The sequence below is a fragment of the Epargyreus clarus genome, unplaced genomic scaffold (assembly GCF_041222505.1).
Source record: "Epargyreus clarus isolate Ecla_fem2 unplaced genomic scaffold, WU_Ecla_fem_2.2 ptg000021l, whole genome shotgun sequence".
NCBI classification, from domain to species: Eukaryota; Metazoa; Arthropoda; class Insecta; order Lepidoptera; family Hesperiidae; genus Epargyreus; species Epargyreus clarus.
In genome coordinates, this window is record NW_027332228.1 from 3,005,515 (window position 1) to 3,021,082 (window position 15,568).

A 15,568-nucleotide genomic window follows, 5' to 3' on the forward strand; every position below is an offset into this window, starting at 1 on the left:
AAAAATACAGGATCCATGCATAATATTCCGTTCTCACCTCGACCTACATTCCGAACCTTTTCCCAAAGCATCGCTAAATCACGAAATAGTAAAGCACTAAGACCGGGCCTCAGTTCAACATCCCTTTGAAATTGAAAGCTTGTGAACATCTAACCTGTTTTGAATACTCTCAACCTTGAAGCCAAACGTAACGTCAGTTGAAATTTATGAAAAGAATTCCGCTTAAACTCCACTTTTGTGTCCCTAACGAAGAGTTTGACCTGTTTCGGGAATCGCGAACAAAACGCAAAAAATTAAACAGTACAAACAAAATACACCATTTCACCGGCCGAGAAATGGTAACAATTGAAACAGGTTTATTTACGGCTCGGGGTGCGGTATGGTAAGTAGTGGGCATAGATAAGTATAGATATCTCACCGCCTTGTAATTGAAGGAAGCCATTAAATGACTTAAACTACTGACAGATCTGTCAGCCGTTTAATGGCTGTCATGGTGTAATTTACGCGGAACAATGCCGACATGCCCAGTGTGGACACGAAATCGACGAAAAAGTGCGAAGTAACATCATTTCATTCGTAAACGATCTAAAAACTACATTTATTTAATATTCAAAGTCAAAGGGTTACATTTTCTTGTTAAGAGCGAGTAATCTTTACTAATCTATGGTAGTGGCACGTTGAAATTTTGTCTGTGTCATATCTACGCGTATAATAAAATGCATTATAAATAGATATTTACGCATATATGATGGTATTTGGAGTATTTTAACCATATAAGCGATATTTGGTGATGAATTTAAGGTGATTATTTTTAATTAAATTAAATATTAGCTTTGAACTAACGTGGGTCTACAAAGTATCTGCAGTCTACCTATTATAGGGTACTTTTAAACCAAGGAATAAGATAAAAAAGAGAGAACATTCTAAAGTAAATATAGACTAGTCCAAAATACGGAAGGTACCTATGTATTACGGAATATTTTCGAATGTAATATTTACTCCTAGAACTTAATATAATTTTATCGTAGCAGATTTAATAATATTACAAAGTATCCTATCACATACCACACCGCATCCAGTATTTTATTTCTCGCTCACTACAGTATTATATTTTTATTCGTGTCTTTACACTTTTAACAGGGCATTTGACTTACACTCTGTAGGATATGACTATGCGTACCATTGTTATTGACATTTGTGATTTACATGTCATGTATGTCATCATCACATGATTTACCATGTCCAAAGTTTAGCTACACACCTCTAAGCAAAGCTATGGACATAGGTAGCTTAGCTTAGTTTTCTTACAATACAAATCTAGAGCTATGCTAAGCTAATTCTCGATTCGTTTTTTTTATATGGTGGGATCTGAGTTAAGGATTGAAGCTACGGATGCGAGCTTAGGATCACGATATCGCAAAATCGCTTAACTCGCTTAAGGTTTGTTCACCGCTTAGCTACCTCTTAAGTCTCTGGTGGAAAACCATCCTTAACGTCCCATTAATAGACACCGGACACTTATTCGGAACACAAGTACTATCAGTATACTAGTAGAGCACTTTCTCTTATGACATCCGATTTTCACGATTTCTTTCGTCTTTTACGACATGCACGCCTTTTACCGACCTCGTATAAAATCCACTTATCACTAGATGGAATTGGAGACTTGGCTACCATTTCCTATGCCATAAAGAATTTATTTGATTAAATGGAGAACAATAAGCAGAAATGCCATATGATCCTTTGGTTTATTGAATTTGAGTTCTATACGAAAGAAAATGTTATTTAAATAATTATATAACATTAACCATATGTCGCTATGTTCGTACGTGATAATTTCTGGAATAGACCAAGAGATTTCAGTGTATGGTTGGTTAATACCTTTTGGACTCGACAGGTTCCGCTATAATAGAGATCTATTTTTGTACCCAGTTAACGTAAGCTAAAACAATAATTCATTACATAACAGTGAATAAACCTTGTCAAAAATCTTATGGACACTTTTAAAATTTAGCTACTTTTTATTATCTACTTGTATCTAGGATTACCAAATTGTATAAAGTTCTACTATTATAAGCTTACTAGCCGACCCGGCAAACGTGCCATATAAATAAAAAAAAAATGTGAGCCGTCACGGGACGCCTGGCAGATGTGAAACATCGACATTATTTTGTAAAAGTAATATGCAGAAAAGAACATATTGTGATAGGAACTAAATATGTCATAATGATAAAATAAAATATTACGACTTTTTTCCAGATAACGATGACTATTTATTGCCACGCCAGAAATCGGTTCTACGTGCGGCTATAGATGTTTCACATCAAAATGTTAAGGGTAAACAACCCTTATCACTTAGGGGTATGAAAAAATGATAGTAGCCTCATTGATAGTTCTCAGACCTACTGAATATGCATATAAAATTTGGTGAAAACCGGTAAAGCCGTTTCGGAGGAGTACGGTAACTAACATTGTGACACGAGTATTTTATATATAAGATTTATTTTAAGAGAGTTGAATATAAAATTTTATTATTCTCAATATTAAAAAATACAGAAAAAAACATATTTAAAATGCATGCCGCAGCTACTAGAATTTCGAGCGGAATTGAAAAGAACGATTTATTGGTCGATGTCAAAACGATAGCTGTATGCGCTGCAATGAAATTAAAGTAGATTTTACAAAAGTTCCGCTTTTGAGGAACTTTATAAAATATTTTTACGTCATACCCAAACTAAGCCGGTTAAATCTTTTACAGCAAAATTATGTCAGAATTTTTTAATGGCCATCATTACTTTTTCGCGCTAAAATATTTAAAAAATTAGTTTCGTATTTTTTTTTAGTTATCAAAACGAAATCATCAGTTATCAAGTTATCAATATCGGAAAAACAGACAATTAATAATAAATAAATTGGATTCTACCGTTACAAGATATTATGAAATCAATCATAATGAAATATAAATTTGAAATAATCAATCAATCAAATCAATTCAGTACAAGGAGCGCTTTTTTTTAATTGACTCACCAAACAAGTAATGAATAATGAAATTCGTTCATAAAATAGTATTATTGCGTTGAATGAGTGAACGGCAGCGTCGGGTCAGATCCAATTGACTCGGATTGAAATCTATTATTGATGGCTCAAAATGGCGACTATTCATTAGCGCCGAAACGTGACTCCTGTTTGAAAATCGATTCCAATGATTCGAGTGATTGATTTCGCGATAGCTCTTTTAATAGTAATCGATTGGTTCTATGAATTCCTATTATCACTGATGTTGATTGTTTAATTGATGTCCGTTGATAGAGTAAGCTGAATTTCGATCTCCCGATTTGTAATCAATTTAACTCTTAAATCAGAATTCTTTTTTTCACTATTTTACAATATATGTCGTCGATCCATTGTTATTCCACTGTTGGGAACGGGTCTCCTCTCAGAATGAGAAGAGCCAAGTGTGTGTTGGTGGACTTCACATACATATTTTGAGAACTTTGAGATCTGTCAAGTATGTACGTAGGTCTCCTAACTATATTTTCCTTCATCGTTATAGCAAGTGGAAATTAATTTCTAATACAAAAATATCTAAATCAGGCGCGCCTGGCATTCGAACCTCGGATCGGAAAATATATACATACTTAAAAATGTATTACAGGTCGATTAACCGGTTTTGAAACAATTATACGACAGACTACGTAAACTAAACCTATTGATTGAGTTATCAGAACTAGCAAACTGATAATGTGACGTAGTATCTTGCAAGGAGAGCTCTCGATCACTTTGCGCAAGATTAATGCACAGCCCGCTTTGAGATATTAGCAAAGTTTATAATTACTGACGCAGCGCCGACTTGCACGGCGACTTGGTGTCCTTCCTAGGAAGTCAGCTTCGATAAATAGATCAATCGAACGATCGCTTCAATGAAACTACCACGAGAATTTCTCAATTGAAGTAATTTTAGCGATCTTTAATTTGGTTATAAATTATATTTATGAAAGTACAATGAGAATTCTTCCGTTGAATTCGGTTTAGGGGCTTTTAATTGTCTTCATGAATCCACGAGTACATCTGAAATAATTTTATGGGATTTTGATATTTTATAATAATTAATTTACAATGAGAATTTTTCAATTTAAATAATTTTAAAACATTGACATTTTTAATTTTTAGAACAGAACTGGTAGTGTAACGTACTATCTTACAAGGAGAGCTCTCGATCACTTTGCGCAAGATTAATGCACAGCCCGCTTTGAGATATTAGCAAAGTTTATAATTACTGACGCAGCGCCGTCTTGCACGGCGACTTGGTGTCCTTCCTCGGAAGTCATTTCTGTTAGCTTTGTTGAATCTACCAGGAGAATTCCTAAATTGAAGTAATTTTAGCAATTTTAAATTTTGATTATAAACTTTAATTAATTCTCTACAACAAGAATTTCTCAATTGAAATAATTTTAGAAACTTTAAATTAAGTTTATAAATTATATTGATGAATCTACGATAACAATTTTTTCGTTAAAATAATTGTTGCGATTTAAAATTATGCTTACTAATTTTTCGTATGAATCTACTACTTTGACTACGACGGCAATTTAATTTTTGATAAGTATTATTTATTTTGATGAATCTACGACGTTAATTTCTTAATTTAAATAATTACGAGACATTGATATTGTTAATATAATAATGTAGGTCTTACACTTTTTACCACAGAACTGTCTTTACTTATGTTCTACGATATTGTTGATACCCAAACAATATTTTTATTATTAAGTATAATAATAATCCTTATACTTTATAATAAAACGAAATAAATTATTACGAGTACATAGTAACTTGTGTGAGATTAGGTAACAGAAAAAATATTCTTCGGATTTGTTTGTTTTTAAGGTTTCATGTGTTTAGAACTTTACAGGTATTTACCACAATGTTAAATTATTTGTAGACGGTACCTGACGGCCTCTCGTAAACGGAAGTGGCGTAACGCGTTGCTTCCGGTGTGGCGACGCTGACGTCACTGTGACGTCAGATAAACCGATGACAATAGTAAATCATGTCTGTTTATTGTTCAATTATGGGCAAAATGAAACGTTTATTAAATGTTATACTAAAAAATGAAATTTGCAGATTTTGAAGAAATCAGATCAATTGCATTTTAATTTCTGGTTAGAAATAATGAAACACCTGTTTTACGGTTTTAGACAATCAACCCTTGACAGGTTAAATAAGGGTTGAAACCCCATAAAAGTTCTCTTTTTTACATATCCAATTCTCATACTGTCTAGTTAGTATAAAGGCATTATCTCCACTCGCAAGTGGCTGACAGGTGGCGGGAACGGAAGTGAAAACGGAAGTGGTGTCACCCTGCTTCCGGCGCGAAGTCCTTACAACCCTGACACAGTAATCAGTCGTTAAAATTAACTTGGGTAATTTACATGTATATTTATTGTATTTAATAAGATTTGTGCTTTTATGTTACGATTCTGCTGAGTGGTAAGGAAACCTCATCTAAATAAAATAATCCTTAGAGTTTGATTATTTTAATTGATGTGTTATGGTTACTACTTACTGAGCATATCTATAATAATCTTGTAATTTATCTTTGATCAACTTCAAGTAAGATATTAGTACTATTTGGTGTAACTTTTTATATTTATACCCGATGATAACCAGACGGGCTCTCCGATGGAAAGCAGCCATAGTTGCCTATGGACATTTGGGACATCAGAGGAGTGGCTAATGTATCGCCAGCTTTGAAGAAGGGGTCGTTTTATACTTCTTTTGAAGAGCTCCGCTAAAGCAAATATTGATAACTTTAAGATAAGTGAAGACGGAATAGAATACAACAGTAATTAAATACTAATGTTATTTAATTTGTAACCGTTGTGTAACCTCATGAGAGTTACACGTAATGTATTTATGTGATGTAATTCGAGTGGAGCGTAATGTGCTGTTGCGTTACCGGAAATGACGTAATGTGCCGCTTCCGGTGTGGCGACGGTAACGCCCTCTCGTCTCGATTATACATTATTATATGCAATGCCCTGTATATTTAGGAGAAAGTGCTTTACTTTTTTATATAGAGGTGGGCAGTGGTTTGAAAACCATTTTAGCCTGGCATCTCTAAATTTTCTGTGCTATGCGTTTTCGAATTTATATCATTTGCTTTAGAAGAACAATTTTGCGAGGATAACTGTCTCTGGGAATTTTATTACAAATCATGTTAAAAGTTCTTAAAGATTATTGCCCAAAACAGGGATAGAAATAAGTTGTTGTTAATTAGGAAGATGTTTCAATTTTACTTTCATTAGTAAGCCAATCATTGGTATACTATTTTATGATTCGGGTGGTACAGTAATCATACCAGTCTATTAAACTGAGAGTTGTGGGTTCAGTTCTCAATCAAGTAACCTGAGTGTATAGTCTACATTTTACACAATACAATTTGATAAGAACAAATTTGTATTTTTTGTTGTATTTTGATTAATAATACATATCAGTTTTGCAGAAAAAATCGACAACAAATCTATCGATATAAATTAAAGTAGTGCACAACACTAGTAACCGCCTTACAATAGTCACGACTAATTGCAACTCGAGATTCCGTCAAAAGATCCTCCATCCCTTTCTTTATTTGTAAACAAATCCACAGTTTTATATAAAAGGTCTTCCCTCTATAAAAGGCTGTCCTGAATGAATGAGAGGCCTCTTGTAACGGGAATGTATGAAAGCTTAATGGTTGAGCAACTAGGGTGAGATGTCAAAAGTTGATTATTGTTTTTACTTTAAATCGAAATGGTTTCCATTAAAATCTGTTGCTTTGCAGGCTAAAGAAGGATATAAGTCTTATTTAAAAGGTTTTTCGGAGTTGTCTGTACGTCTGGCTTACGTAGGTATAATCCGCCCAAACTGCTTGTCCGCTCTGAAGTTGTTGCAAGCAGGTGTAGACATACAATTTGTTATGGCGACGCGATTCATTTCTATATTCAGAACGGACTAGCAGTTTTACGCGGACTATATGATCGCTACGGCGATCTCTAGCGTGAAGTTTGCGTTTCGATATAAGTGTATGCATGGGCGGCTGATTCATGTATTTTAGCCCTTAGGAGTCCAACGCACCTGTGATTGACCTTAGGTAGAAACTTTTCCATATGTCATTAATTATAGATGCCCATGGTAACAGCCACTTACCAGACTGCTGGCAACGTTTCCCGGCTCGGACTGTCGTGAGCGTATTAAAGCCCTGAAAGTCCGTCATCTCCGCTCTGTTGCTCCTGCGATTGAGAGGAACGTATGCAGGGTTTCCGCATCCAAATAAAAAGGTAAATCCTAATGATTGAACTAAAATGATGATTACGAATTAATATTGTTAACTTCTCCCTGTTAAGTCTAAAATTTACTATTGTATGTCCTGGATCTGTATATTTTGGGTGTATATACTAGTGGAGTAACGTTTGAACATTTTGTATTTTAATCTCTTCTCGAATTTTGCGTATGTCCCCAAAGTTTGAAAGAACCACCCTCCCCATAGTTAAGCGGAGTGGTTGCATGAATTTGTAAAGATACAACTGCCAGCTTAATACACAAAGAAAACAACTCGTGCTGTTTAATCCTTAACGAAAGGGGATGAAACCACTCGATTGTGAGCTGAAAGGAGATTTTTAAGTGGTTATTTTGCTAAATGTGGATAATTGAGTTGGTGAAAGTGAAGGCGGTGTCGGGTTCGTCGTCGTTGTCAATACAATATAATAGATATAATAGATGCAATATAATAGATAAATAGAAGGTGTTTGAAGGTGGTAGGACCCTTTGTGATTTGACTCCGGCGGCACCACCTATTTCTGCCTCATAACAGCAGTATTAAGCGCTACTGTGTTCTGGTTTGAAGGGTGTGGTAAAGGAGACATACTTTCCGAGGCGTTCCAGCTTAGTCCTCAGGGGTAGCGGCGTATCTGTGCCCGACCTCAGGTAGGAATTTAATGCTATCTGGGGTTGATTACAGATGTCCATGAGCGGCTGTAGCCACTTACCATCAGGCGGACTGCACGCTCGTCTGCTACTCCTATATTATAAAAAACAATTATAAAATTAATAAAATCTTGAAAGCTTTTACTTAAGACGACAGCTGTAAGGCTTAATGCGTAAGGAACTTGTTTTCTTTTTGCCGCTTAATCTCTAAGAAGCCGGGAAGAGAAAAGTTTAAAACAGTTTGACGTTTATTTGCAAATGTACCCGATGGAGGAGGGTAATGTTTTTTGGGTGTATGTATGTTGTATGTCAAGTTTTCAAGAAGGAAGTTCATTCCACATTCTGCACGTACGCGGCAAAAATGTATGTTATATGTCGTTCGTTGGCATACCCTACAGCTCAAATGAGTGGACAGTTTTTAACATGTGATTTCACATATGTTGAATTTGTCTACCATTTGAGATAAAATATTTCCCCTTTTTCATATTATCTTTTTAAAATATTCATCATAATCATTCCAGCTCTTTTTACGCGATTCTAGTGTACAGAAACATAAACAGAAATAACTCGGATCCCATAAATAAATTCCGGATCAACTCGGATAAATTAATTCCCAGTGAATAAATCTTCAAAGTACATCTCCGACAGAGACAGTTTGTCTAGCATCAAGACGTTACCGTTCTCTGGTCACTATACGCTATATCTATTATATTCAAATTAACTGAGCTTGCACCAGCACAAACTACAGAAAGACTTAGTTTTCTATTAAAATGCGCTTAAAGCTTAACCATAAGCAAACATAACTCGGATCCCATATAAAAAATTCCGGATCAACTCGGATAAATGAATTCCCAGTGAATAAATCTTCAAAGTACATCTCCGACAGAGACAGTTTGTCAGCTAGCATCAAGACGTTACCGTTCTCTGGTCACTATACGCTATTTCTATTATATTCAAATTAACCGAGATTGCACCAGCACAAACTACAGAAAGACTTAGTTTTCTATTAAAATGCGCTTAAAGCTTAACCATAAACAAACATAACTCGGATCCCATAAATAAATTCCGGATCAACTCGGATAAATTAATTCCCAGTGAATAAATCTTCAAAGTACATTTCCGACAGAGACAGTTTGTCAGCTAGCATCAAGACGTAGGCGTTCTCTGGTCACTATACGCTATAGCTATTATATTCAAATTAACCGAGCTTGAGGCCGGAGGCTATTTGTTGAAAGTGATTTAGGGTTAAGACGTGGGCTTACTTACAATTATCTAGGTATGTACATTTCTCGTATAATTCGCCGATTTGTCCACTGGCTGCCTGGCGCCACATTTAATTCCCGGGAGATAACGTTTCTATAACAGATATTTATTTGTTCTTTATTATTTTTCTTTTTTATTTAATTTTGTTTCTCGTAGTACATATTATTTTAAAGAGGAATCAAGGTTCAACTCCCTTTTAGGCAGACATTTTAATGTTAAATGAAAATATCTGTTTTTAATCTGGATGTTTCTACAATTATCTATGGGTATGTGTATAGCATAGTACAACGAACCATACTGTGGAGACATGTATAAAACATTAATTTAAACTTTAAAAACTACTTTGAATACAACAAAAATAAAATTCCGACCCCCGAATAAATTGGGAATTCACACGGAATATTAATTCCGAATGAATAAATCATTAATACATTTCCGAAGGCAGTTTATCAACCTTGCAGCCGTCAAGACGTAGGCGTTTGGTCATTGCGGACAGGTCGAAGCTATTGTGTTCACGTTACTGCCCAGTACGACCGAGATATGTTTACTGGATGATTTTGGATGGATACAAGGGATTGTTCTTAGCTATATAGGTAGGAATACCTGGATTAATGCTCTGTAAAGTCAATAGTTGGGAGTAATAACGCTTTATGTGTATGTATTTGAAGGAGGTAGACCATTTCTTCGACTCCAGAAGCACCATTGCCACAGTTATTTCTGACATACTTTGACAGTGCTTATAATATAATAATAATTATTATTTATTTATTTTAGAAAATTCAAATCCATACGAATATGTTACAAGGCACCTTAAGAAAGTTTAACAAAGCTGTGTTCTGATTTGAAGTGTGTAGTAATAGAGATATACTTTACGTAATATTCAAGGCAAGTACGCAAAGATCCGCGTTCAGAATAGTCGAAATCACCATTCAGATTCCCTGGCCGAGGACAGAACCCGAAACCCTCTACGTGACACGTAGGTTACGTCAGGTTATACAATATCTGCTCTATGACGCGAACTATCGTGTCAGTCACTGCCATTGTTCAGTCTATTCGATCGCAGGAATTAATTCGATCCGAGGGATTATTGTTTAATAGAAAATATTTATTATTCCTATCCGTTGTATTAAATTTTACGCGCTTGTTATCCGAAATGGAAATCGAATTCGAAAAATTATAAAACCCATTTTTTACGTTTGGCATATCCAAAAACCTGCATTCTATTTTTGAGTTTACGGAAAAAAATATGAATACCCCGAAAAATATGGTATTTGCACCATTGTTTTTTTTTTTTTAATTTAAATACCTTTTCATTTATGAACGAAACTCATGAATCCATAAAAAATGTGGTATTAATTGGAGTTCTGATTAATGGATGTATTGAATTTACGAATGTTTTGAACGTATTTATTTATGTCTCATTCTATGACACGCCCTATTTCCACCTAGCATATTCATTAATATGCTTTGAAGTATAAGAATTGGCATAAATCGATTGCTTCTGCGATTATGTCCAACTTCAGGTGCGAATCTTAACCGGATTTGATACAGATGTCCTCAGGAGCGGCACTAGTCACTTACCATCAAGTGGACTGCATGCTAGTTTGATACTACAATATTTAAAAAAAGCGAAGAAAGAATATTGAAGTCTTCAATTGTTTTTATAATATAGGAGTGGACATCTGTAATCAATCCTGAATAGGATTGGATATTTCTAGCTGAGACCGGCTATAGATGCGCCGCTACCTCTGAGGACTAAGCTGTAACCCCTCTGAAACGTATGTCTTCCACACGCTTCAAACCAGAACACAGCAGCGCCTAACACTGCTTATTACGCAGAAATAGGTGTGGCGTCGCCGGAGTCGCACCACAAAGTGGGGTCCGGACCAACTTTTAAAAATAAATCCTAATAGTATAATACAAGTTGCGAACAGGCTTCGTCTAAAAATTTAATAATGCGGCACCATCCGACGGTCTTCGATTCGCGAGTAATTTCACCCGTTCTTTTTATCTGCGAAGCACAAGTGTGGTTTAGAAACAATATGGCGGATTAGAAATTTTCATCCTTTTGTATTGCGGTTACATTTTTCCAATTACACGGAATAGCCGCGACGGTTTAGTAAATTGTTGCTATTCTGCGATGATTGTAAGTTATTTTAACGTTTTGTTTATTTTCTGATTGCTTTTATGGTTATGTCGCTGAATAATGTTCTTTTATTATTTGAAGTATGATCTTCAGTGGTTGTTTTGAAAGAAGGACACATATTATAAAACGAATTCAAATAGTTATGCAGTAAAAAATCAATAAATACGGGTTATTTTATTACATTTTATTAACAAAAAGAGAGAGAATAATATACCAGATTTCAGAGAAAGCTTTTAGTTACCAAGGAACAGAAAAAAATATTAGAATCTACATAGTTCATATTATTATTGTAGTTACCTTGCTTCCTACGTAAATTTGAAACACTTTGCGCGGGGGCGTACGTGTACGGAGATATTTTTAGAAGCTATGATTGACGACTCTTTAAGACTTAGGTACTAAAATATTCGACAATATTTTCGTTGTCGCAAAAGAAGTTTTCAGTTTGTCACATATTTTATAGATATAACTTTTATTAATTATTGTATTTGTTTTTATATTTCTTATTGAGATAATTACTTAAATTAATTTAATTATTACAAAAAAATCTTAAAGAATTCGCTGTTTCGCGGATCTATTTTTATTTATTCTTTATCAATAGAGAGCTACATCAGCAGAATTTTGTTTTTTTTTTCAATTCAAAACAATTTTAGCCATGAAAACCAAAATATAGCTTTCTACATAACGAAAACCAATCTAAATCCATAAGTACATGAAGCATCATTCACTTAGAACAAAAACACTTAACTCTCTACTTAATAAACTTCACACGTACGAAGCCATTACAGAGACGGTAAGAAACACCGTTTCTATTAAGTGTGATGAAAAAAAACACGGTTTCATTAATTAGACAATACATCCTCGGCGGGTTATTAACCTAGATGGCTTATTCTCTGTCCCTTTTTCGCTCCACTGAAAAAATGAGGAAAAGATAAGGATGGCGCTTTGTTGCTTGAGCGAGCGTTTTGCAAAGATCTTTGGATAGGCAGTATAGTTATTGTTTTGTACCTAGCCAGCTTATATGTCAAGAGATTAGGGGATGTAAATATATTAAATATATGGAGTTTCTTGCGCCGCTTCTTCTCCATAGCGAAACACCTTCCGAAACGGTGGTAGTTTGTTGACTTTCAAAAGGTATTCTATATGAATCAATTTTGAGTAAACAAGATTTGAATTTGAATTTGAATATCTAAATATCTTTATTTTGTACAAAAATGTAATATATGAGGGATGTTACATTTTACAGAGAAGTAAATGTGTGTGAGCATTAGCGTGTGTGTGTTTGTGCCCAGGTGTTTTCTGGGACCTCCTTTGAACACTAATTACAAAAAAAAAAAAAATGCCATTTTGACAATCTTAATTCTTTGAAACAAGTTATGAATATCATTATCAAGCCATTACTTCTGAGCACGGGTTTCTTCTCAGAGTGTGAGGTGTTCAGGTCCAACGGACTCAAAATGCGAATTGGCAGACTTCACCTTTCAGAACTACTTTTTTAGTTTTTCTCTAATGTCACAGAAAGTAATTAATTAAATTTCCTGACATAATCATAGTATTTTAGGTTGCAGGCATATCATAGAGTTAAATAGCCCCCCACCCGCTCCTCCATTGTTCCCGCTTCTGTGGTCTCACCCGAAGTTTGCTACAACTTCCCTACGTACCGTTTCTAACCGTGAGTAATTGTAATTAAATTGAAATTTGCGAGAGGATTTAGTTCTTTATTAGTCCTCTGTGGATAGACAAAGAGAAGCACAACTTAATACTTTTTATACAGAAGGGAACGATTAACTCATTATAGTATTTGCAATTAAAAAAACTTTTTGTGGAAATGTACCCAACATTACTTTTGTTATTACCTTGTTAGTCCTACTAACAAATGAGCTTACGATTCACCTGATGGTAAGCGTTCTCTAGTTTCTATGGCCTGTCATCAACAATATCAAAACTACTTAAGGACGGATAAAAACACTATCCATGAGGACTAAGTTGAAATTCTTCTTGTTACTGTTTCTTGGATAACACACCCACAAATCAAAACACAGTAGCGCTTAACAGTACTATTTTCAGACAGAAATTGGTGTAGCGGTGGTGCCTCAAGAATGCAACTAATATCATTATTTATAATATAAAGAAGTTGAAGGTGGTAGAACCCTTTGTGGTTCGACTCCGGCGGCACCACCGCCACACCTATTTCTACCTAATAACAGCAGTGTTAGGCGCTGCTGTGTTCCGGTTTGAAGGGTGTGGTAAGGGAGACAGACTTTTCCGAGGCGTTCCAACTTAGTCCTCAGGGGTAGCGGCCCATCTGTAGCCGACCTCAGGTAGGAATATCTAATCCTATCTGGGGTTGATTACAGATGTCCATGGGCGGCAGCAGCCACTTACCATCAGGTGCATGCTCGTCTGCTACCCTTATATTATAAAAAAAAAAAAAAAACATTTTTTGATGTGATGAAAGAGGTAAACATACACAATCATACATCTGGCTTGAAGTTAATGATTAGAAAGAGACATATAGGTATATATGGCAAATCTAACTCTAACTTACTCTTAAAGCGTAGAAATGTTGCCTACATTGAAAAAAATTAAATCAATTTGGGTTTATATCAAATATTTTTGGACTCCAAAGTGCACTTATTACCAAATAAAAAAATATGCTTATCTCCTGCTTCAATTTTATTAAACAAACGATTTAAACAACTAAGTAGCACTTACTATACTTCACAACTTTCGGTTCCGTGCGAATTTTATCTTGTAACTCTATCTTCAACATTTTTTCTATTTTGCACATCGTTAAATCGGGTATTTGAAGGTACTCGGTTAAACCGAAGAGCATAAAGCTAAATCGCCAGGTCGACTGCAGGTGGCGGCGTGCCAACGTTAGCTTAGTTATGTTTAGTGCCTCCGGTTCCAGCTTCATTTTTAGCTGTATCGCTTCTAGCGGTAACGGGGTGCTTAGTAACTTCGTTATTTGTATAGACTGTTATGAGATTGTCTTTTAACAAAGTAGCTTGCTTGAACTGATAGTCTGTAGTTCGCCGCCTGTGTACTGTTATGTTAGTTAGTAGCTACATACTGCCGCCCGCACTGTGTATTATAGCCGTGCCTAAAGTTAGCTACAGACAGATTCGTTGTTACTTCTCAGGACTAGATTAAGATGTCTTGTGTAAGTTTGTTTGCTTTACCAGACTCTTCAGTTAAGACCACGGCAATATTTAACTTTACACGAGAACTTTATGGATTAGGATATTTTTAATATATATTGAAATAAATGCACCCGTGGTATCGGTGTTGTAACAGGCAAGGTTCTATTATATTTAACATCTTTAATATACCTATCTAAACACAAAAACAGGGCACATCGCTCTATGAGTATATTTTTATGTCCGCTAATACACGAAACAATAGAGCTATGTAAAGTTTATTTTTATATCATTATCATCATCAACCTTTTATTGTCCCACTGCTGGGCACGGGTCTCCTCTCAGACTGAGAAGGATTAGGCCATAGTCCACCGCGCTGGCCAAGTGCGTATTGGTAGACTTCACATATCTTTGAGATATATATATTTTTTATAAATCTCTCAAGTATGCAGATTTCCTCACGCTGTTTTCCTTCACCGTTTCAGCAATATATTTTTATATCAGCTTACATAATTTCATACAAGCACCTTTATTTCCCTTGCAACCTTGTAAATTCCGTAGCATTTCCCAAACAGGCTAGTTCAGCGCAACAAATTAAATCGCCGACTTGGATTAACAGGGTAAATGGCCCAATTAGTGTTCGGTGGCACCAAGCGAGACAAACGAGATTGCCTATAGCGCCACCTGGGCCGATGTTTACGTCTTCATTGTACACTTTCAGATGTGCTAATGAAAGAAGATTAGGGGAGTTGATACTTATGGTGCAGGTATTGGGATGCTATATTAACATGGAAATAAACAGTTTATATACTGTAGTATTATGCATTTTTGAACGGTGGTAGAAGCAATATTGACCAATGATTTACCACCGCCATACCTATTGCTAGCAGAAGTAGTCCTTGCGTTTTGGTGGAAGATTGTGAATGCTAGTTGACTTAGATATAAGTGTTAGTTCTCAGATTGAAACGCATCTGTGATCGTCTTCAGCTAGAACATGATACAAAGAGGCGCTTTCAGATGTCCATGGACGGCAATAACTATGAGGTACACTGCA

General features: G+C 35.4%; 1 protein-coding gene across 1 annotated transcript in view; it reads left to right on the top strand.

Moving 5' to 3' along the window:
• Positions 1-15,568, top strand: part of LOC140750996 (uncharacterized) — a 342,338-nt gene that overhangs the window by 203,138 nt on the left and 123,632 nt on the right. The gene's annotated exons all lie outside the window — the stretch shown is intronic.